Here is a 23465-nt window from a genome sequence, read left to right as displayed (position 1 = left end):
GTGGTGGTTGCCAGAGGCTGGGGGAAGGGTGTGGGGAACGGGGAGATGTTGGTCAGAGGGTCCAAACTTCCAGATATAAGATTAACAATTCCAGGGAGCTGGGGTGCCTGGGTGGCTCAGTCAGTTAAGCATCCAACTCTTGGTTTCGGCTCAGGTCATGATCTCAGGGTTGTGAGATCAAGCCCTCCATTGGGCTCCATGCTCAGAGGGAAGTCTGCTTGAGATTCTTGCCCTCTGTCCCTCTCCTGCCCTCACTCTCTCAAATAAATATTTTAAAATTAACAACTCTGAGGAGCTAAAATACAATATGGCGATTATAGCTAATAATACTGTATTATATACTTGACAGTTGCTAAGAGAGTAGATCTTTAACATTCTCACCACAAAGAAGAAATGGCGATTATGCAATGGGATAGAGGTGTTAGCTGATGCTATGGTGGTCATCATTCTGCAACATGTGAGTGTATCAAATCAACACGCTACACCTTAGACACTTACATGATGTTATATGTCAATTACATCTCAATAAAGCCCTCTTTGCTGATATTTTAAATAACAATACAAGTCATTCTTACTATTATTATAGTCAAAGCCTCTAGTTTGTAGCTTTTCCTTGGAATTGCTAGGGATGGAGATAAAATATCATCTCAGAGATCTTCAGAGAAGGAGCTAGAGAAATAACAATGATCTCTATAAGCTGACGAAATAGGTCCCTCTTTACTCCCATGAATACAGTCAAGAGTAATTATTTTGGTGTGAAAGACTGATGTTCCTTCAACAAATGCTCATAAAGCACCTTCCAAGGTGCCATGACCTATCATAGGTGTTGGGATGGGAGCGGAACCAGGTGACCCCAGCCACGGCAGAGCAAAAGGAAGTGACTACTCACGGGAATGAGCCAAGTTCTTGGCAAAACAGCCTAGTGAACAAACATTGGTCTGCATCAGACAAACAAAGAAGGCTTCCCATACAAAAATGCCCTGAGTGGAACAGGAGGAATAGGATCTGGGATGAGAGGACCCTTCCAGGCAGAGGGAGGAACAGGTGCAAAGGCCCAGAGATGAGTATGTACTTGGACTCTTCTGAGAAACCGGAGCATTGCAAGCGACAGAGGTCAGCCCCTGGGCCTTGGCCTTCGCCATTTGGGAGCCTCTTCCAAAAACCAGAGTCTTGGGATGCCTACAGAGCAAGTCCTTTCCCATTCTTCCTTGAGAATAAATTTGCCACCATTTCTCCCTTGGGCTCGTTGAAGGAGCTAGGCAAAGGGAAGGAAAATTCTGAGCTGATTTATTCAGACACAGAAGCAAGTTAAGAAGCTTTCTTTCTTCACATGTGCTCTTGGAATGACTCTTCCACTCAGTAAGACTTTAAATGACTGCCCCATGACAGGATCTGAGTAGAAATGATGCTACCACCTACTGCATAGATATACATTTTTCTCTATTTGACTGGAAGAAGGCCAAACACCGCATTGATCTGCAACCAACCCAGAAGTACACTGGGGAAGTAAATGGAAAGGTGCCCAGGAAAAACAAATAATCCCTAAACAATGGCCTCTAAAAGGAAGAAGGACATGTACTCTAAAGAACTGTGCTCAGGGATTGTGTTCAAGTCGACTCAGATAAGCCTTGGAGCATCCACCACTACATACAAACACACGTGTTCCAGATCTAAAAGAAAAGGCAGGGAATTTGGGGGTCACCGAGGAGTAGTGACTAGGAGGGCAGCAAGACCGTGAGGACAAGTCCATCTGGAGGCCAAGGACAGTAGTCTGCCCAGGATGCAAGGGCCACTCTCACTCACCATGCCATGTAAGGTCCATACCAGGTAAAGTGCTTCCTCATCAACACAGCGGAAGAGTGGTACAAGCCATCCACCAAGCCCAAGACGTGGCCCCATGGGGCAAGGTGGCATCAGGGAAGGCAAAGCCATTGTGTGAACTAATGAAAGCCTGAACAAGCTCTTAGGATTCAGTTTAAGTCAGATATCAGAACAAAAGAGCTCCTTAGAAGCCAGGGGTACAAGTCTTCTGATTCCCCCACTAGTCTGTAGAATCTATGGTAGAGGCCCCAAGTCCCATCAACCCCACTCCCTGGGTGAAGTGGATACACTTTCCCTACCTGTGCATCCTCCTTCCAGGTAAACAAAAGCCCAAGATCTGAAGCAACAATAGGTGTTTTCCTGCCACCTATTGTCCTTAGGAGACGGTGGCTTTAATGGAAGAGACAAACTCAACCGTGGACATGCAATGATCCCACTAGAGTCTCCTCCACATCAGTCTGTGGGAGCCACCCCGGATCTCTATACCCTACGGCAGGCCACTCTCACATCTCCCCCTGCCTGTGCCACACACTGTCTTTCACTTTTCTCAGTAGCTCAGAGACATGTCTGGAACTTCCACAAGGCTCCTGTCAAAATGTCGGGCTGCTAACTATTAAACTTTATTCTGATGTCTTGCTTTTCGGGAATAATTACTCTGTACCTAAAATGTTGGCCTGTTTACTGCTTGTGCAAAAAGATGACAATAAAATCAATGTTGCACAATTCCCCAAAGTCCATCAAAGTCTTTCACAATGTTAATGGATCGGTGGGGCTAAGAGGTGTGAGCTCATGCTGGCCTGAGCGGATGCCCGGCTCCAGCGAGGGAATGTTCTTTCTTTTATTGGCCTGATCACCCTGTCTGACAAATTCATTCATTCTGAAAAGCTGGCTCAGACCCTGGGGTGAGAGCAGGGGTGGGATGGGGACAGAAGTGGTGATTGCAGATTGACAAGTACATGATATCACAAGCCTGTGAGCTGGCAGGCACTTACAGGGACTCGAGCATCCACCACTCCAATTCCATTATCCAGAGACAAGGACACAGATCCAGAGAGGGGGAGTGATCCACCCAAGGCTCTACAGCCAAAGAGCCGTGAAGTCAGACCCAGAAGCGGGTTCCTACTCTGAAATTACATCCACCATTCTGCTCTCAGAGTGGAATCATTTTTTCTTTTTCGTCTTGTGGCATTCCCTCTTAGAACATAGACATGGCTCAGTCCATTAGGCATCCAACCTTGGTTTCAGCTCAGGTCATGATCTCAGGGTCTTGAGTTTGAGCCCCACATCAGACTGCATGCTCTGGAGGGTGCTTGAGATTCTCTCTCTCTCCCTCTCCCTCTGCTCTTCTCCTGCTCGCATTCTCTCTATATATCTCTCTCAAATAAATAAAATTAAAAAAAAAAACAAACATGGTCACGGACATGTCTAGAGCAACATGACCCCTATGGCCAAGAGGGCAGGCTCTACTATGGCTCCTTGTCATGCAGGTTAATAAGGTTCAAGCAAGGCTTCCATGCTCAGAGATGTTTCAGGGAGGCTCTAAAACTTCCCCTTGTTTGCAGTGTGTGCTGGTAGATCAAAGGTTATAAGAAGTCTTTCAATCAACATCACATCCAGGGGCACCTGGGTTGAGCATCTGCCTTCGACTCAGGGCATGAGCCCGGGTCCTGGGATCGAGTCCTACATCGGGTTGCCCAAAGGGAGCCTGCTTCTCCCTCTGCCTGTGTCCCTGTCTCTCTCTCTCTCTCTGTCTCTCATGAATAAATAAATAAAATCTTTTTAAAAATTAAAAAAAATAAACAGCATGTCTAGAGTGTCCGTGAGTATGGCACTTTGGTGAGGGGAGAGGTGCAGAGTATGGGTTGGAGAACTCATCTCAGTGAGCACTGCACATTCACTCGTCACCGCATCGTACTTGGTTGGGATGGTGATGGCTGTGGAGCTGCAGGAACCGGTGTGGGAAAGGCTCTGTGGAACTAAGTCAGGTGAGGACAAGGAGAAGGAGGAGAGTGGTGCTAATAGACCTCACTGAGTCATTCAAGGCCCCCGTGGGGGCCGGGGCAGTTGGAGCGGTCTTATCCTAGCGTGTGGATGGGGCAGGAGTGGGCTACATGAAAGAAAGCCAGGAGCAGGGACATGGAGTGGAGAGAGACACGGCACAAGCTGTGATGGAGCAGTCCCCCCGGTCCATCCAGTGTAGGGTCACATGTGACCATGAGGCATCCAGGGACAGTGGAAGGCAGGGGCTGGGCCACAGGGCATTTGGAAGGACCAGCACTTCCCTGGGACTGATGCCTCAAATGGATGCAAGGTCCCCCAGTACTGGGGTGTTGAACAATTTTTGAAGGGAAAACTTCACGTGGCTTGCTGAAATCTGTCATGAAGCCTGCTTCCTAGATTCCCTTCTCTTTTACTCAGAAAAACTCAATTGAATCAGGGAGGCATGATTCCCCGTTAGAGAAATCATTTCTCCTTTCCTCTGGTGGGTTAGATTTGTTTAGGTGTTCACTGATCCTATACTTGATTAATCACCCCTGCTGCCTTTTCCCAGCTCCCCGGTGGGGCCGTGGAAGTTGCTGGGCTCCAGAAAGTCATAAGGGTACATTAGTCCCATGGCCATGTGGGGACCCGCTGCACCTTGGACCACCACGCCACCATTTCCCATTTGAATTTCTCCAAAGCTCCCTGGTAAGAACAAACCTGTCCCAAATACTTGTTGCGGACTCCTCTGTGAACATAGCCCCATCACCACCACCCATATACTCAGCCGCACTTGAACTAAACCCTCCCGCCTGCCCTCCTCCAGTGGAACTGGATGAAGGAGACTCTCCGGGGGAAGCAGGGAGAGAGAGCCCACCAGGACCAACAAGAAGAGGTGGGAGCCTTGAGTAAGATGGTGAAAATTGAGTCCAAGACATTAGGAATGAGGGATGGGATGGAGAAGTAGAAAGAGGAGAGGGAAATGCATATTTAGTGAGGGAGAGAGAGAGAAGCTTTCCATTGCTCCCGCAGTGGGTCCCAGCTCCGGGCATCCATCACCAGGTGCCTGATGGAGAAACTCTGTCCCCTTACCTATGACCAGCGGCGATGTTTTTTCAACGATTCCACAGGAGTCAAAAACCCAACAAAGCGCATCGCGGGCGCTGTAAAGGGAGCATGCTGCTCGTGTCTGTGACCACTGTATGCAAAGCTTGGCATTAGTCACAGCCAGGCCGGCTGTGACAGGCCTGAAGTGAGGGAGATTAATGCGAGGCTGGGGCACTTTATTATTGTCATTCTGTTCTTTCAGACTCTGCCTCTGACTTTCAATTTTGCTCCAGAATTAATTGTCTGCTCCCTACAGTATGACTGATGGAGAAGGATACGCGTAGCCCAGGCACCTGGCTCTGGCCTTGACAGTCTAAGGCCCGGCGCGGGATGTATTGTACGCGGTCAAAGCAGGGGACAGACGGGCATCTCGCAAAGAATTGGCCTGCGCCACACCTGCCTTCAATCAGATGTGACCAAAGACCATCCTTTGCTAAGAATTACCTTTGCTTGTAGAGTACCTAAAAACATGCCCATGCTCTTGTTAAGGACTCACCCTGGAGCCCAGAGCTCAGTTGGTTGGTGGAGTCTTTCCCAGCCCTGCGGTTCTCTGATTTTCTTCCTGTTTCTGGGCAATAAATTCGAAGTGCAGCCTCCCAGGTCCCAGCCTTCCCAGATGTGAGCATGTTTGCGAGCACATTACATACAGGGTCTCTGACAATAGGAAGGCAGTGTTGGCACCAGTTTCCAGTTGAGTTAAATATTCACCTCTTTTCTCGTTACCCCACATCATCATCCCTCTTTTCAAAAAAAAAAAATTACTTATATATTTTATTACACATTTAAACCAAAATGTCTCTCTCAATATAAAATCCTGAAAGAAGTCTCCAACCAAATAGCCATGTTCTCTGCTGTTGAAGGATTTGAGAGCCCAAGGCGGGCTTGTTGAGCCGAGAAGTGAATGGATGAATTCATGCAAAGTGGTGATCCTAAGCAGAATGAAACATAGAGAGGCATATTTTGTTTTCATAAATAAATAAAAAACCCTCGGAGTCATTTTTCAAGCCAAGTTCAGACACTAGCCATTGTTCTAGACCAGCAAGCCACATTCCCACTGCAGATGTGTTCATGGAAAGTTCAGTGCGATTCTTCTTTTTTTTTTTATGTTAAAAAAAAAGAGATATTTACAGGCTTTACAAGGAGGAAGGGAAGTCATCGAGGAATATATTCACAACATTCACCTCCATGCTCTGGTCTGGATGTGTGTGGTTGGGACTGATTTTCGACCTGAGGATTACACGTGGCCGTTATGATGCATGAGATGTGTGAGTTTTTCTGGCCCTTCCCAAATAAAGTTTTATTGAAGGGGCAACCAGTATTTCCGAGGCACCTCTTCCTCTACACTGGATCCGATTGGCACCTGACAGGAGGGAAAACCAGCCAATAAGGGAAAGGCAAGTGTCGATGAGCTGAGAAACGTTTTAAAGCCTGGTTTTCTGTAGAACCTTCAGGAGTTCCTCCTAAATACGCCGCCTGACTATAACCTGCAATAAATTATTACAGCTTTAACTCATCTGGTACTTTCATACGATTACGGTATTATGTTAAAGGGTACAGAAATATATAATATGCTCAACTGTCTCCACAGTTGATACCAGAGGGGAAATTACCACCACTCAGTGAAGAAGATCCAACCTCATTACATTAATGATTTATCACAATGGGAAAATGTGAAAAGTAACTAGTTGCTTTTATGAAAAGAGGCAGCTTTTCCCACTGGCAACTCCTGCAGGCTCTCGGAGAAGAAGGATTTAGAAGGAACTCCAGACGGTCACGCTCTCCCACCCCCTTGCGGATCTCCCTCTGCAACCCGAAGGAGAAGGTGTGCGGGCAAACGTTGGAATATCCTTCAAACTTGACATTAAGTATTCAAATGTTACTTAAGCAAAGTGTGAGCAATTAAATTAATCAATCTTCCCAGCCATGTACAGAACAGATGTTCAATAAATCCTCTTTGCTTACAGTGAGGGGGGAGAGTCCACTTTTAACTGTCCTTCAGCGATGACACTGTTCAGGCGTCCTCCGCCAGCCTCCTGGGCCACCGGCAGGCACTTCTGCTGCACTTTCCTTTATTATAAATAACAACAGGCCACCTGGCCTACCTGCGCTACCTGGGAGCCGCAAGTTTAATGATCCTTCCGACGCCAGGCTCTACTCTCTCCTGATCCCGGGTAATGGGGCTGATGGGAAAGGCGACAGAGTGACGGCTGGCAGTGACGGATGACTTCTGGCCATCTTGTGCTGCTGACAAGCGGTGAATATGGGCCAGTGTTGCAGAAAGGTCACAATCAAAGTATTTGCTTGACTTTCAAAGTTTCTCTGCAAAAACAGGCAAACAAGCCAAAACCATGGAGACTTCCAACAAGGGGGAAAGCACCAGTCTCGTTCTGGGGGTGAGGGGGGGTGGGGGGGCTGGGGACAGCTTGGTCTCAGCTTGGTCTCAGCACTAGAAGATAAAGAAAAGAAATGAGTGGCCTCAATCAGAAGCTGTGGCTTCCGTGGGAATAGGAAGCCAGACACTGGGGAGCAGGAGCCCTGCGTTCTAGGCGTGAGTGGTTCCCAATGAGTAACTTCACCCCTGGGCTTCTAGGGGCAGAGAGGGGAGCCGCTCAGTATGTGATTCGGCCTCCAACCCTCAGGTGGCCATCCTGAGTCTCCCTGCCACCCTACCGCATCACCCCAACCCCATCGGTCCTCTCGACCTGCTGCCCAGGTTGCCGATCTGCAATTCATCGAAAAGCTCCACCCTCGGATGTGCCAGCTCCCCAAGACGGCCAGACCCGACCTGCCCACCGTGGCCTCCCTAGCTAAATCCCTTGTCCTATAGGGGAGCGTGGGAAAGCACTGGGCCCCAGGCCCACAGTGCCACTCCCTGCCCCAGCCTCAAGCCCCTGACCACGACCCGCCACAGTCCGCGAGGCCACTGACATTCAGAAGTGGCGGTTACAACGCCTGCCCTACAGATATATAACTTCAACCTTTTGAAGGCTGCCTTTCCATATATGGACTTTATCCACATTTTAATGAGGCTTTAAAATCTCCAAGATTAAGCTGGTATTTTATGTAGAACTGCCTGCTTTTTATGATATCCTGACATGTTGTACAACATTTGGCGACTATATTGATCCTTATAAATTCAGCATCTATATATATTCATGAAAAGTACCTTTTCTCCCCATTCGGGCCACGAGATGATCCAGACACACATTTCCCTGAGTGGAGACAATAAAACCGCAATTGTCATGGTTTTGAGCGTACACAATGTTTCAGTGTTTTCAAATTAAACCCCTTTTACCATCTGCTTGCAAAGTCCTCAGTGAGGAAATGACAGTGTCTTTCCAGGTATCGGATGGTGTAAATGCCCCTGTTTCTCCTTCAGGTGAGCCTGTGATAAATCCTGCGGGGCCCAGAGAGGGCTTCCTCCCGCGTGGGACATTATACATCTTCATGCCCTCATGTTTGCCCGACCACAGAGACCAGCCTCCCCGAGTTCCCCTGTGCCATTTCACGCTTTTAATCTGAAACAAATGATGGCAGGGGGGAGAAAAAGCATTATCACCTTGGCGAAGCATCAGGAGTATAAAAAAATAAAAAATAAAAAAAGAAGAAGAAGAAGAAGAAGGAGAAGGAGAAGAAAGGGACTATGGGCAAATTCATCTTGAGCTGCTACAATCAATCTCTCACCTAAAGAAATACACAATAACTAGGCGGGAAAGAGCCAAGATTTATGACTTAGAAACATCTACACTGACCAGCATATACCTAGTCTTCTTGGCTCCCTCCCTACCCGAATGGCTCTCTCTAACAGTTACAATGATAAACTGTCTCTCCCTACTGTTTTACAAGTACATTAGCTTTATTTAATGAGATCTCAGAGTAATTTAACAGATGTATATAGGACATAAGACTAGGAAAACTCTTGCTACTTGGGTACTTTTGCCAAGGTATTCTAGGACGGCTAATCTGAGGTGTAGCTTTATGTTCTTTGCAAAAGTATTATTCAAATTTTCGGGAGGCTTTTAAAAATGATTTTTAATAGAAATATTATATGATGATCGACGAGCGAGCCACCTGCCCATGCACTTGCATTCAGCCCATCCAAAGCCAGGATAAATGGGCTTTCAGAAATCACGGGGACTCACTTACATAGTGAACTGTCATGAAGAATGTCACTGTCAGAAATTAATAAATCTGTAAAAAAAAAAAGTCTCCCGTTCACTCACCTCCCAGAAGCAGTAGGGACACCCAGGTATGAGGAAAGGAGAGAGGGCGGGCACAGGGAGAAAGAGGAGGACCTCCCCGAGGGAGACGGGAGGCTCGGCCAATGTCACACGCTCCCGCAGAGGAGGGGACCCAGGCTGGTGTGGTGTAGGTGTCCCTGCCGCCTCGTCCCTGCGTGCTTGCCAGGCCTGCCTCCCCCCCACACGCTTCCTGGCCAGCCTCCCTCTTCCTTCCTTGACATCTTGTACCATGCAGGGCTCTGGTTGCTGCTAAGGGAGAAATGGCAATGGTATTCACTTTTTAAAAATTGCTTTAATAAACTACCAATTAATAAGCGAGACAAGGAAGCCAGGGGAAATTACCTGATCGTGCTTGAAATAAAATTAAAGGGGGAGGGGGACTTTTTTCCTCCTCATTTTTCCAAAAGCGCGGGGATCCTGCTCTCACACACCAGGGTTGCGATACTCAGAACCAAACCCTCCGAGACAAAAATCCATACAGCATGGCACCACACACTCATCTCAGCGTCAAGTCATCCTCACTTTCAAAGTGGAGTATTTGGTTTGCTCCGTGATTATAAAAAAATAAAAAAATACATTGAGAAAACAGAACAACAACAACAAAAAAAAGGCAACTTAAAACTTCACTTAATGGCCATACCGGTTCTAATTGTGCTTGTGGCTTTTTTCTTTTAAAAACATGGTTTTCTCCATGATTATATAAAAAAAAAATACATTGAGAAAACAGAACAAAAAAAAAAAAAAGGCAACTTAAAACTTCACTTAATGGCCATACCAGTTCTAATTGTGCTTGTGGCTTTTTTCTTTTAAAAACATGGTTTTCTCTATGATTATAAAAAAAAAAAATACATTGAGAAAACAGAACAACAACAACAACAAAAAAAAGGCAACTTAAAACTTCACTTAATGGCCATACCAGTTCTAATTAATTGTGCTTGTGGCTTTTTTCTTTTAAAAACATTGAACTATCTTAAAAAAAATAAAAATAAAAATAAAATAAAAAAAATAAAAAAATAAAAACATTGAACTATCGGTTGCCTTTTATTGAAACATTTTATGTTTTTTAATCCTTTCAATTCTTTGTAGGTCTAGTTGATATTTACCATTCTGCAGAAGTGTTCCATGCCCCTATCCCAGAAGCCTGGTACAGTCCCTCACAGATGGAGTCCCCGGGAGAGCGCTCTCACATGGGGTCACTTCTGAGCGCACAACACATAACGGCAGGTGGGTATGGATTAAAGCATGTGCCACGTGTGTCTCCATTCAAGGCAAACACATGCAGCATTCTCCATAATATAATTTTTTTTTACCGTGCTAATGGCTCCTTATGAATAACTTAAGAAATCCAATGTGGTCTTTTTAAAATACAGCATTCATGGTGAGCAAAAAAATTTTGCTCAAACGAAAGGTTCTGGAACTTAGTGGTCACCCTACGAAAACGCAATGGGAAATCACAACACCCCAGCTCACTCTGGGGGTGCAGGGCTTGCAAAGGAAGGGGAAGAAGGAGAGATGGAGGGACAAGCTGACAAGTTGAGGGGGCGGAGCCTACCAATCGGGCAAGAACAAATCTGTTGCATGAAATTTCATTTCTTGAGAGCTATACATCAAGTCGGATTTGTTTAATGAGGTTGGCACCAGAAAGATGTATAGAACATGTCAGACACCCGGTACCAATGCGTAGTGGGGGAGAGATAACATCTCAGGCTCTGACCACTCACTTCGTCTTCCAGCCAGCTTCTCTATCTGGTGGCTCCTTGGGGAATAATAAATGAGAGGACAGAAGGAACAAGGAGCCAAATAATGAAAAACACACACACAAAAAGAAAAATTATAACATCGGGGAGCAAAGTAGAGCCAGATTTACTGACCTCACAACTACATAATCAAGAGAAAGTTATCACTGAAGAAACTTTTCCTAAGCGGCGTGATCTTAAATAAAACAGGGAGTCCTGTGAAATTTACAGCACTTTTAAGATATGCAAATTGAATGCAAGGTATAGACATAAGGGTAATTAATTGTAAATCTAAGAATAATGTTTCTTTGTCAGGCTGTCTCCATGTTGTGGAATACATTCTAATGTGCCTTAACTTGGAATATTTTTTTTTTAAAAAGGCTGATCTAATTATAAGATGTTCAGAATTTCAAAATACTACTTATTCTTACCATTTAATTTAGCGGCTGTAACGTTTAATAACAGAATTCACCGATTGTGTGAAAAATATTTTAATCTTTTGCCACGAGAGCGCTGGGCTTCCAAGTCCAGGCCGCCGGGGTCCGTGTGCAGAGAGGACGCCACCTGGAGAACCTTCTGCCCCGGGTCCTGACGCGGTGTTGGGTTTGGATGATCCGAGCCACCCAGTTACCTCGGTGCCTCTCCTCACCCTTTGGCTCATGCTGCCGGCTCTCGTGGTGATTTCTCTGGGATGTTGGGAACAATGCGGCTGATTCGCATGCTTCACGTTTAGCTCTCTCCTTCTGCCTGCGGATGAAAACCTCTGGCATCCCTTTAATGCAAGTGGTGGGCACATCCTGCGAATCGCAGTCCTCCCTTATCCACAGGGGATGCATTCCAAGACCTCCTGAAACCACAGATAATACTGAAGCCTGGTATATTATGTGGTTTGGTTTCGTTCTGTTCCTATCCTTTCATATCTATGATAAAGTTTAACGTCGATGTTCGGCACAGTAAGAGATCAACAACAATAACAATAAAATAGAGCAAGTATAACAATATACTATAATAAAAGTTATCTGAGCGTGGTCTCCCTCTCTCTGTCTCTCAAAATATCTCATCGTACTGTGCTCGCCCTTCTCGTGATGATGTGACGTGGGCTGAGATGCAGAGACGTGAGCGATGTAGGCGTCATGACTTGGCATTAGGTTCTCTGACCTTGCGGGGACACTCGAGGTTGGATCATCTGCTTCCAGACTGCAGTTGACTGCAGGTGACTGATGCCACAGGAGGTGAAGCCGTGGATTCAGGGGGAAGGGGGGGTGCTGCTGTGTGATGGGTCCCTAGAAACTCCGAAGTGTGAAGGCGGGAGGAGGAGTTTTCAGATCGAGGGAATCTGACACGTGGCTCTCATCAAGAAAGTTCTGCATCAAGATGCCCTTGGAGAGACCCGGGAAGGAGGGGCAGGGGGAGCTTCCGCGTGGTGAGGAGAGGTGAGGGCTGGAGGGAAAGCAGCCCGGTCCTCTGATGAACCCCAAGCATCCAGCTCAGAGGAGTGACTACTATATGGAGGGGATGTGGTTGCCTCGTCCTCTGAGGTTAAAGACAGATAAACTCTCTGGAATCCCATCTCCTGTCCCTCGGGAAACAGCTGATCAAGAACGGACCAGGCAAGGGCAGATGGTCCGGGTGGTAGCAAGGTATGGATGGAACTGGCCCAAAGAAGAACACCATGAAAGGTGGAACTGGGCTCCTGGGCTCCAGACTGGAGCATTCTCGATCTAGAGCTCTGCACTTGGCGGCCAGCGGGCCCTACTGCCAGGACAATGCTCACTCCTGCCTCTCCTCTCGCTTTGCTCGCTGTTCTTTATTTGTTGTTGTTTTTAAAGATTTTATTTATTTATTCATGAGAGACACAGAGAGAGAGAGGCAGAGACGCAGGCAGAGGGAGAAGCAGGCTCCCTGCAGTGAGTCCAATACGGGACTCGATCCCAGGACCCTGGGATCACACCCTGAGCCAAAGGCAGATGCTCAGTCACTTTCCTCATGCCTTCTCTGGCTTCTTGTCTTCTGTTCAACCTAAAAAAGAAAAGAAAGGAAAAAAAGAAAAGAAAAGAAAGAAAAGAAAAGAAAAGAAAAGAAAAGAAAAGAAAAAAGAAAAGAAAAAAAAGAAAGAAAAGAAAAGAAAAGAAAAGAAAAGAAAAGAAAAGAAAAGAAAAGAAAAGAAAAGAAAAGAAAAAAAAGAAAAGAAAAGAAAAGAAAAGAAAAAAGAAAAGAAGAGAAGAGAAGTAGAGGAGAGGAGGGGAGGGGAGGGGAGGGGGGGAGGGGAGAGGAGAGGAGAGGAGAGGAAAGTAGAGGAGAGTAGAGGAGAGTAGAGGAGAGGAAAGGAAGGAAAGGAAAGGAAAGAAGGAAAGGAAAGGGAAAGGAAAGGAAAGGAAAGGAAAGGAAAGGAAAGGAAAGGAAAGGAAAGGAAAGGAAAGGAAAGGAAAGGAAAGGAAAGGAAAAAGGAAAGGAAAGGAAAGGAGATGCTCCCCAAAGCTCTGTCCAGGGCCTTCTCCTTCTCCTTTCTCTCTCCTCTCATCACCATTCATGCAGCCCCAGCACACTCAACAACAGTGCACCGGGGACTCCTGAGTTGAAATTTCCAGCCCAGACCTTCGAGACATAGACTGCTTACAGCTTCAATGTCTACTCCTGATGACCAGGCTACATCCCTGGTGGTGCTCCCCTGCCTGGAACACTTGCCCCCCACCCCCCAGATGATTCATTCTCAGGCCTTGGGTCAAGGCTCAGTCTTGAGTTTTCTCTAATCACCCTATCGCGCAGCCGATGCCTCTCTCGTTTCTTTGTCTCATGTTCCCCTACTTACTTCTGAAAACCATAACAATATATATTCATTTAAATCTGCATTTTCTGCTATCTGTGTGATCCACTAGGAGGGGCTGGGGGTAGGCAGGGCTGGGGGAGGACGTAGGATCTGTCTGCCACTCCTCTGCTCGTCCCGCTGCCTCTGGCCTTTTGTGTGCCAAGAGCGAGCTCTCAGTGGGTAACTGGTGAACCACGCATGGTCTGTGCTTGCACCAGGGGGGGTCACAGACATTCTGCAGCAGATCCCACGTCACCCTGTGCAGATTGCTTATCCGCGCACCTTGCCTTCACCTCTGGCCACCTGGGCTGAGCCACGCGATGGACCAGAGAGGGACCATGTGTGTAGCAAGGGCCTTGCAACGTAAGCCATCCGAGGCTTGGGTTAAGGGACTAAGAATACTGAGCCTGGAGAAGATGGCTAAGTAGTATTATAGCAATTATTCGACAGAGAGTCTGGAAGAAGGAGGATTTCAATTGCCGTGTACAACTGCAGGGAGCTCACTTTGGCTGTGCGAGTACAGGGGCAGTGTGGGGTGGTGGAAGGAGCCCGGCGGGCCCCAGAGAAAAACGGCCCTGGGCTCAACCTCAGCCCCACTGGCTCCCTGGTGGGATGTTGGGCAATGACTCCAGTTGGCTGTGACTCGGCCCAATTCCTCGTTGAAAGCATTTAGCAACATGTGTGCAAAGTCCGTAGCCTTCAGATGTTAAAGAGAGAAGATAGACATCCCCCAAAGTCTTATCCTTGTGGCAACAGTGAGATTCCATCAAGATTCATTGATGAATCTAATATAATAGTCAAGAATCTAATCTAATCTAGTCAATCTAACAGTCAAGAATTTCTTGACTATTAATTCCTCAGCAGCTCATGCCGTAACTCGAGGCTCTGGCACGGTTGAACCATTCCCTGCCCCACCCCCTCAGGTATGTTTGGGATTCATCAAGGGGCTATCTTCCCTGTCCTGAAGGATCATCCGCCTGCCGCTGTTGGCCTTGGTCACGTTGAGTCCACTTAGCCCCAGGTACTTCCAATAAATGGAGGTCACCCCAGACATTCATCCCGGTTGCTGGAGTTCTCAATATTCATGCTCTAGAACAGCTTTTAGAAGGCCCAGGATCAACGTTTCCTTCCCCCAAAAACACCATTAAGAAAATTAAGGACAAGCCAAAGCCTTGGGGAAAATAAGCACAGTACACATATCTGACAAAGCGCTTGAATCCATAATACGTAAAGAATTCTGACAAGTCAATAATAAGTTTTTAAAAATCCAAGGATCTAAGATACGAAATGAGCAAAAGACCTGAATAGATACCTCCCACACACACACACAAAGAGAAACAGAAACGGGCCACATGCGCATGAAAAGATGTTCATCGCCGGTCATCAGGGGAACGCAAAATAAACCCACAGGGCGGTACCATCTATACCTTGCATAATGGCTAAAATCGAAGACATGGGAGACCCCAAATGTGAACCAGGACACAGGGCGATTATAAGGCATACCTGGCCCGTGGGGATGCAACACGGAACCATCACATTGAAAATCTGCCATAGGGGATCCCTGGGTGGCGCAGCAGTTTGGCGCCTGCCTTTGGCCCAGGGCGCGATCCTGGAGACCCGGGATCGAATCCCACATCGGGCTCCCGGTGCATGGAGCCTGCTTCTCCCTCTGCCTGTGTCTCTGCCTCTCTCTCTCTCTGTGACTATCATAAATAAATAAAAATTAAAAAAAAAAAGATTTAAAAAAAAAAAAAAGAAAAGAAAATCTGCCATAAAGTCAAACACACACAATCTGACCCAGAAAATCCCACTCCTTGTGATTTATTTATTTTTAATTGTTCAACCAAAAGACATATACACAAATATTCATAGCAGCACTAATCCCATGATACCCCAAAACCGGAAACGACTCCGCGTCCACCAACTCAGGAATGAAGAAAACGCGTTGTTTTACAGCGATACAACGAGAAACCTTCCAGAAACTCAAAAAAAACAACTTTTTAATGTAACTACAGATAATGTTCAACAATGGAAGAACCCCAAAGATGTCATCACGTTGGGTCGACCCCGAGAGGATGGAGCCTGTCCCCTTTATGCGAGGAGCTAAAGCAGGTGAAAGCAAGAGACCGCGACAGACCCTATGCCAGCGGGCGGCTCGGCGAGGAGGGGCCGGGCCCTTCGAGTTGGATGTGGTCTGACTCCAGAAGCGGGGGGGGGCTTCCTGGATGCCGACACTGGTCAAAACCCGCCAACCCCTACGCTTAAAGTCTGTGCCTGTTACTCCATCTAAATCCATTTTAATAAAGTTGAGTAAAATAAATGGGGGGGCAAGAAAAAAATGAACCGAACACCCCTCCGCACCTTGGATCATGAGCGGTCTGGAAAGGGGTGCCCGGGGATATCCTGGGACCCAAAGTATTGGGCGCCCGGCAGAGGATGCCTGTAAGGTCACGTGTGTGACCCTGTTGTCCCCCAGGTGCCCCCAGGCTCCCAAGTAGGCGGGTGTACTTCAGCCCCCTCTGTAACTCAAGGCCCAAGAAAATCAGTTCATGCAAAGAGAAAACGGAGCAAGGAGCATCCTGCCAAGTACCCCCAAGAGGCAGCGACCCGGACTGGCTGTAAGGTCACTCCCCTCCCTTGGTACCGATCCCCCAAGGAAGAACCACAAAGAGCAAGAAGGCCCGGACCTGCCTGTGTGCGGGGCCCCGACGGCTCCCTGCAGCGGAGCCCACAGAGGCCCAGAGCACCGGCTCCCAGCAGAGCAAGTCTTGGCTGCACCGCCCTATTAGCAGCGTGACCTCGAGCGAACTCCTTAACCTCTCTGCGCCTCGGCTAACCCATCCCCAGGACAGGTAGGGTCCCCCCCCAACCCCTGGGAGGCATAAAGGGCTTCCAACCTCACCAACTTTAGCACATCTGTTAAAGGGAACACAGGGGGGATCCCTGGGTGGCTCAGCAGTTTAGCGCCTGCCTTTGGCCCAGGGCGTGATCCTGGAGTCCTGGGGTCGAGTCCCACGTCGGGCTCCCTGCATGGAGCCTGCTTCTCCCTCTGCCTGGGTCTCTGCCTCTCTCTGTGTGTGTCTCATGAATCAATAAATAAAATCTTAAAAAAAAAAAAATTAACGCAGCCCATCACGTGATGGGGTGAGCCCTGGGTGCTACTCTATATGTCGGCCAATTGAATATGAATAAAAACAAATAATAATAAAAATAATGAATGAAAAATAATGAATAAAAAATAATAACAATAAAAAATAAAAAATAAAGTGAGCTCAGGAACGTTAGGTAGCACTGTCACCCCGACAGAGAAGTCGGGGATTGGGAGGGAGGCGGAGGGCTAGCGAGAAAGAGAGAGGGGATCGACTACGGAGAGGAAGACGCAGCTGAGGGTGCAAGGGAGGCCTGAGACAAAGAGGGAGGCGCAGGAGAAGAAAGGACCTGCATTCGGGGTCCTGCGGCTGGCCCCCCGCGCTCCCCCCGCCGCCGAGCATCCCTGGGACGTGGTTATTTAGAGGGCGCCGGGATAATACAGTGGGAGACAGGTCTGCCGTGGAACTCGCACAATTTATCACCCAGGGAAGAGCCACTAATCTTTTGAGGAAACAAGGTATTCACAGTTATTTAAGGCTAATATTTATGCATCGCCACACGTTGTGAGCACAGCCCAATCCCCGTCCTCCGCGGCCCAGATCCGGGAAGGTCTTGAGCGGCGGCCTTCCATATTTTAAGCCCCTTCGAGAAGCCTGGCCCAGTGGCCTGGCCCAGCTGTGTTAGCAACTGCATCTGCACAGCGCTGTGCGCACCCACGGCGCTAAGGCCAAGGGCAGGCCCTCCCCAGCTGGCGGACCTGGGGGGACGGCCTGGCGTGGGCTTCTGACGGCCAAGGCCCAGGCCACGGCGGCGCTCTGCAGCGTGGAATCGATTATTCAAGCTCCGAGGCTTCTGGGCGTGCATAGACTCGGGCCCGGCAGCCCGGCTGGTCGGCTTCAAAAGTCTGCACCTCGGGAGGTGCGGGGAACAAAGAAAAATGTGGGTGCGGAGGGGGGGCGACTGCCAGCGGCCACTAGGAAGAGCCCTGGCCCCTGCGCATCCCACCGAGGACCCGACTTACCGACCGTGAGCCCAGCAGCTTCCCAGAAGAAGCGGTTTCTTTGCAGCTTAGGGGTGTTAAGAGGACAAGGTGAGCTGCTGCAACCCTTTCTGGATGGAATTGGAGATGCCGACCTGGCTCCCCGAGCCCAGTGCTCAGGGGTCCCCCCGACCGCCCCCAGCCCTCCCTCCCCTCCCCTCACCTGCTCCTGCAGCTCCACTGCCCCAGGTTCGGATTGTCTGCCCTGTGGCTCATGCTGGAAGCACCCAGAGGCCCAGGCCCTCCTCTGAGTCACCCTCGTAGCATAAGCCACGTGGAGGGGCGCTGGGAAGTGGCTCGCCAGGGGGTTTGGGCAGGGGCAGTGGGGAGGCTGCCCTGGTCCTTCCAGAGCCTGGCCACATACTACAGTCACCTGTGGAGGTCTCCAGGAACCAGGGGCAGGGGGTCCCCCGGGCACCAAGGGCAGTGGATTCCCCAGGAACCAGGGGCAGTGGGTCCTCCAGGCACCAAGGGCAGTGGATCCCCAGGGACCAGGGGCAGGCGGATGAAGTTTTGCGTGCAGGAGGTATGTTAGGGACGGCTCCTGGCAAGCGACACGTGGGACAGGGGGAACGGAAAGAGGAGCGGGCCTCGGGAGGAGCAGGCGGGCCTCGCGGGCCAGCGATGCCAGGAGGACTCTTTACAGGGCTCTGCAGCTAGCACGGCCCTTCAGCACTGTCCAATTGTGGTCCACGCTGGGGGACGACGTGACCCTGAGTAAGTCACCTGTCTGCAGCTGAGGCGACCCCTGAAGGGAGGGACAGCTGAAGGCCACCTGCCAGAGATCCTCCCAGCAGGTGAGGCCACACTCCACTGAGGGGAAAAGTGGGGGAACACATCCCAGTGTCCAGCACAGCCCCTGATGCCAACACGGTGACACTTCTCCTCGCCTGCTATCGCCTTGGCACAGGGAACCCAAGGTGTCTGGGCAGCACTTACAGCTTATCCTTGCCCTGTCTGGTGGCAAACCCAGAGCTGTGGGGACACACTCTCCCCCGGTGGGTTAATAGGAGTGATGGCAGCCAGGATACTCCGGCTTCTACCCCAGGGCTCCTGGGTCCATGACTTTTTATTATGTAGGAGGCACATATAATCATCTATGGGGATGAAGCATCAAAGAAACATCTTTGAATCCAAGTATGTTTCACATCCCGGAGGGAGGTTGGTGATGGGTCACAAATTGTCACCTCTGTGCCGGTCAGTGACTTAGCTGTGCCTCTGACAAGCCATGTTAACAGACTGTTAGGCCAGCAACTTCTGGATGGCACAGTATATATGACATGACCAGGGGCTCCATGAGCATGGGCCCAATCCCAGACTTCCTCTGCTATGGGGGCGGGGGTCTCCTAGCCCAGTGTGATAATCTGTGGGCCCCTATTCCGGTGGATCGAGTGCTCTGTAGTGAATCACTTGGAGAGGGGAAGGGCCCCCATGTAATCGACTTGCCGACAGGAATCCAGGAGGTCTTCCGGAGAGAGGGTGCTGTACCGGGGACCCGGCACTGGCCCCTATTGCAGGAGTAGCTAGATTGGCCTTGGTAAGTGGGAGCCCACGCTGTTGGGCCCATGAAGCACCACCATCCCTGCCCCTCACGTTCTATTGGAGTAGACGATGACAGTTGATGCATCGGGGGCTAACATCAGCCGCTTGACTTGGTTTGTCCACGTGATCGTTAAGTGCCTCTGTGAGGATGAAAGCTTACCCTCGGGCATTAGGATACAATACCAAGATCTCCAAACTTGGCGCCTACTCCAGTGCCCATCCGCCACTCCACCCTGGTTCTCCCAGCCCCGGGCATCCACTCTTTCTACTGCTAGGCCCTGACCAGCCAGCCAAACCATTCACCCTTCAGCCCCTAAGACCATATAGAGTGGCCTTGGCCAACATCTCCACGCACAATGGGTGACCAGCGTTGCTGAAGTTTTTCCCTTTAGACGTTCCCTCACCACCATGCTTCAAGGCCATTCCTGAGAAGGACTGGAGTGTGGTTGCCGTCCTTGGTACCCTCATGCAGAGCCAGCCTTTCCATGAACTAATCTCAGGCTTTGTTATCCTCCATTAGTTGGACACACGAGATCCCCAGTCGGGGGAGCAATGTGAGGGAGAAGTGTTGGTACAGCCGCGGAGAACATGTGGACCTGGGCCACCTGCTGATGCATTTCCACCTGCTGATGGTTTATTTCTGGACGTGACTAGCCCTATGAGTTGGTGATCTCATAGAGGGGAGCTCTGGCGACATGGTCATCTGATGCCCCCTTGGTCAGGTGCTTCATCTCCACCCACAACACAATCAGGAGCCGTTCTTCAAATGGAGCTATTGTCCCTGGCAAATGACATGGCCCCGATCCAGAACCCGGGGTCAAGTGCACATTATGATTCTTTCACAGGAGTTTGCCACAAACTCCACACAGCATGCTTTCCAAGCCCTGGGACCTAGCTCTGATACCACCGGGTTGGCTGGATTTTACAGCCCAAATGGCAAGGCTGCTTGCACCGTGGCCAGGGCCTGTGGCAGAGTCCATTCTTATTCTAGAAGCCCTTCAAACAGGATGGCCTTTCATGTCACCCAGTCTCGGAGTCAGAGCAGTACTGCCAGGTATAGATTTAGCTGCCTATGGAGCCCAAAGAGCCTACCAGACATTGTGCTTCCTCTGTCAGGGTGAGAGATGCAGGACACGACAATTTCTCCTACTCTTTGGATGGAGTGTTGTTTGGATAGACGTTCCCCTGACCACTAACCCCTAAAATCTTTATGGGTGTGGCAGCTTCCCAAATCTTTGGAGGGTTTATCTCCCAACCTCTGGAACACATATGTCTTACCACGGCCCCCAACATGCTAGGTGCATTTCGTTAAATGTTAATCTGCTAACGTGGCCCAATGAGTTTGTTCTCAATGTAGTGAATCAACGTGATATTTTGCTGGATGTCCACACGGAGCAGATGAACGTGGACCATAGCACGACAGAGGGTGAGAAGGGTAACACAGCCCTGGGGAGAAGCGATGTGTACTGTGGTCTGCTCCATGTGAATACAAACTCTCTGATCATCCCTGATTGGGCTGGGAAGGAACACATTTGCCAAGTCAGCGCTCATGTCATGAACTTCAGGCCATGTTACTCTGTTCTAACAAAGATACCGCACCTGGTGTCACAGCTGTGATCAGGGCAACTGCAAGGTTGTGTGTGGGAGACACTGTCATCTTTCAGGATCCATTTGTGTTCAAACAGGGGCTCTCCTGATAAAGTCGATGGCCACACGACACATATCTTTAGATCTTTACGAGTGGCACTAATTTTCACCATCTCCCTCATCCTGGAATAATAGACTTTGACTCTCTTGGCTGGAGGGAGGGCCAGGGCACGGTTTCCCCGCCATGGTAGCACTCAGTCTATAGTCCAAGGATGCAGCATGGGAGTTGCACCATCTATTCTGATTTGACATTCAGGATTCAGGCAAATAAACACTGGGGAGATGGTCTTTGACCAGGACTCCATTTATTACCTGGTCCCATGTGCCGCTACTCGTACAGAAAGGCCGTGATGACATTTTAAGCCTCCAGATCTCAATGGCACCTCAGATGCTAGGTCCAAGACTCCAAATGCTTGACTATTCCCCTCTCCCCAGGATAGAGTTACCCAAGTACAAGGCTGGAATTGTCTTTGGGAAAGGACTGAGGACTCCTAACCAGGCACACGGCCTTAGGGCTACAGGGTCCTTCCCCCTGGGTACATGGGCTTTTGTAGTCAGTCCAAGAAAATATCTCAGGTCTAAAAACTGGGCATAATATTGTGTCATTTTATTTGGGGTAATTTCCTATAGTCTCCTGATCTTCTTCCAAAGGAAATCAAGAAAAACAGAGCCGTACTATTGAGTCATACCCGTGTGGGCTGCTCCTAGGGACAGCTCTGTTCTGTCCACCAGCTCCACATCGCAGGCCAAATTGGCCCGCCCACCTTCGTGGCTACTCATTAAGATAATTACGTCTACCTGGCTTCTGGTAGTTGAGCTTGGCCATCTGGTCTCTATTGTTCTGAGGGATCCTATCATCCCCATTACAGTCACTGAGCCTCGTTCTACAACGCCTCTCCTAAAGTCAGCCCCGGCCAACACAGATGTGCCACCACCAAACTTCCTAGTGATGGTGACCCCCTCCCCACCAGCACTTTCCAGAAGGCCTGAGAAAATCATGTGCCGCCTGGGTGTTCCTATGGAACATAATCCCCCAGAGGGTGTATCAGTCTTTCATGAACCATATACTCGGCATGCCCACATCTCTGAATTCCTTAATAATCCTAAACACTACTTTTCATGAAAATCCTGGCACATCAACCGCACTTTTTCGATCTCCTGGGACCTTTGTCAAGCCGAGGCATTTTGGCAGGCCGAGGAGAGTGTTCCAAGATTGAATAAACTCTCCCTCATCAAGCCCACTAATCTGGTCCCCTCGATGCCCCCTCAGAGACTCCAATTCTTATCACACTCCTCCTGCCCCAGCGGGCACCTGCTGCCTCAGTTCTGGGACATAGAGAATCAGGCCAGGCACATCTCAGCTGTGTTGCTTACCCAAGAGCTCACACGAGTGAGTAGTAAAGGCCAGAGTAGAGTCCGTGTCACTTGCATTCCCTTCTCTCCCTGGCACATCACTGCTGCCCAAAAAGAGGTTGCCCTAATTCAGGGATTCTAAGGATTTGGCATTTCTCTGTTAATTTGGCAGGTATCATTGGTGATGATATTTATATAGAAAAATATTGGTTAATTCTCCAATGTTCCATCTCTCACATAAGTATAAAAGGAGCTCCTGGGTACCTCTGGTAACATTCCTGAACCCGTTCAAGGAGTTGTCCAGTCATGGTTCAGAGTACTGTCTCTAAAGCGTTATTGTGCTCCTTCCAGAATCTCTCCTCAAGCCATATTTACTTGGACAAGGATGCCTTTGTCTCCACTCGCCAACAGGTAATTGGAGAGGAAGAAAGAACATCACTGCTCAGTAGTGACCCCAGGTTCCCTGGGGAGGATGTCAGAAAATGCTCGGGTATTCAGTCTGGAGGAAACAACCCAAGAATTCCCAGTCCTCTGTGGGCAGAATGTCTCAAAACTCAGTTTATGGGACTATTGCCATGGGTCCCGTGAACAAGAGTCATAGAAATCAGAATGTGTTTATATTTCCTTCACTCCAAAGGCCTTTATGCACCTACGATATGCAGGTACCATGCATTGAGGAGGAGCAGGGTGGCCAGGGGGTAAAGTAGGAAAGTCACGGTGTGAGGTCATACCCCCAAGTTTTAATCCCTGCCGTGACTAGCTGAACGGTGTTTGACCGTGTCTGAGCCTTGGCGAATTCATCTGTAAAATGGAGCGGTTGTGAGGAGACCGTAGACCGTGAATACAAATAGACTACCTAAGTAGTAAAGCACCTTCTGTAGGCAAAAGATGACCATTGAAAGAAAGCCCAGGCTGTGATTTCAAATAAATACCTAGATGGGAAAGTAACAAATTGAACAAATATTCCAAAAAAAATATTCCAATTAAGGAGAACACGAGTAAAAAGTGAGCCAGGATCCCCCCCTCCTCCCTGCAAAGAGGCAGAGAAGAACTCTACCTTCGCCAGGAATAAAGGGGAGGTCTTTATGGTCACTGAGGCTTGA

The 23465-nt window shown here is 49.0% G+C and overlaps 1 long non-coding RNA gene across 1 annotated transcript in view; it reads right to left on the bottom strand.

Moving 5' to 3' along the window:
* Positions 1-5676: 5676 nt before the first annotated feature.
* Positions 5677-23465, bottom strand: part of LOC144288720 (uncharacterized) — a 50488-nt gene continuing 32699 nt past the window's right edge. The window contains exons 2-3 of the long non-coding RNA XR_013356699.1: positions 8075-8120; positions 5677-7227 (exon numbers count right to left, since the gene is read on the bottom strand). This is a non-coding gene — a long non-coding RNA (uncharacterized LOC144288720). The remainder of the gene's footprint in view (positions 7228-8074; positions 8121-23465) is intronic.

Source organism: Canis aureus, chromosome 1, assembly GCF_053574225.1.
Source record: "Canis aureus isolate CA01 chromosome 1, VMU_Caureus_v.1.0, whole genome shotgun sequence".
Lineage (NCBI taxonomy): Eukaryota > Metazoa > Chordata > Mammalia > Carnivora > Canidae > Canis > Canis aureus.
This window is presented reverse-complemented; position numbering and strand designations above follow the sequence as displayed.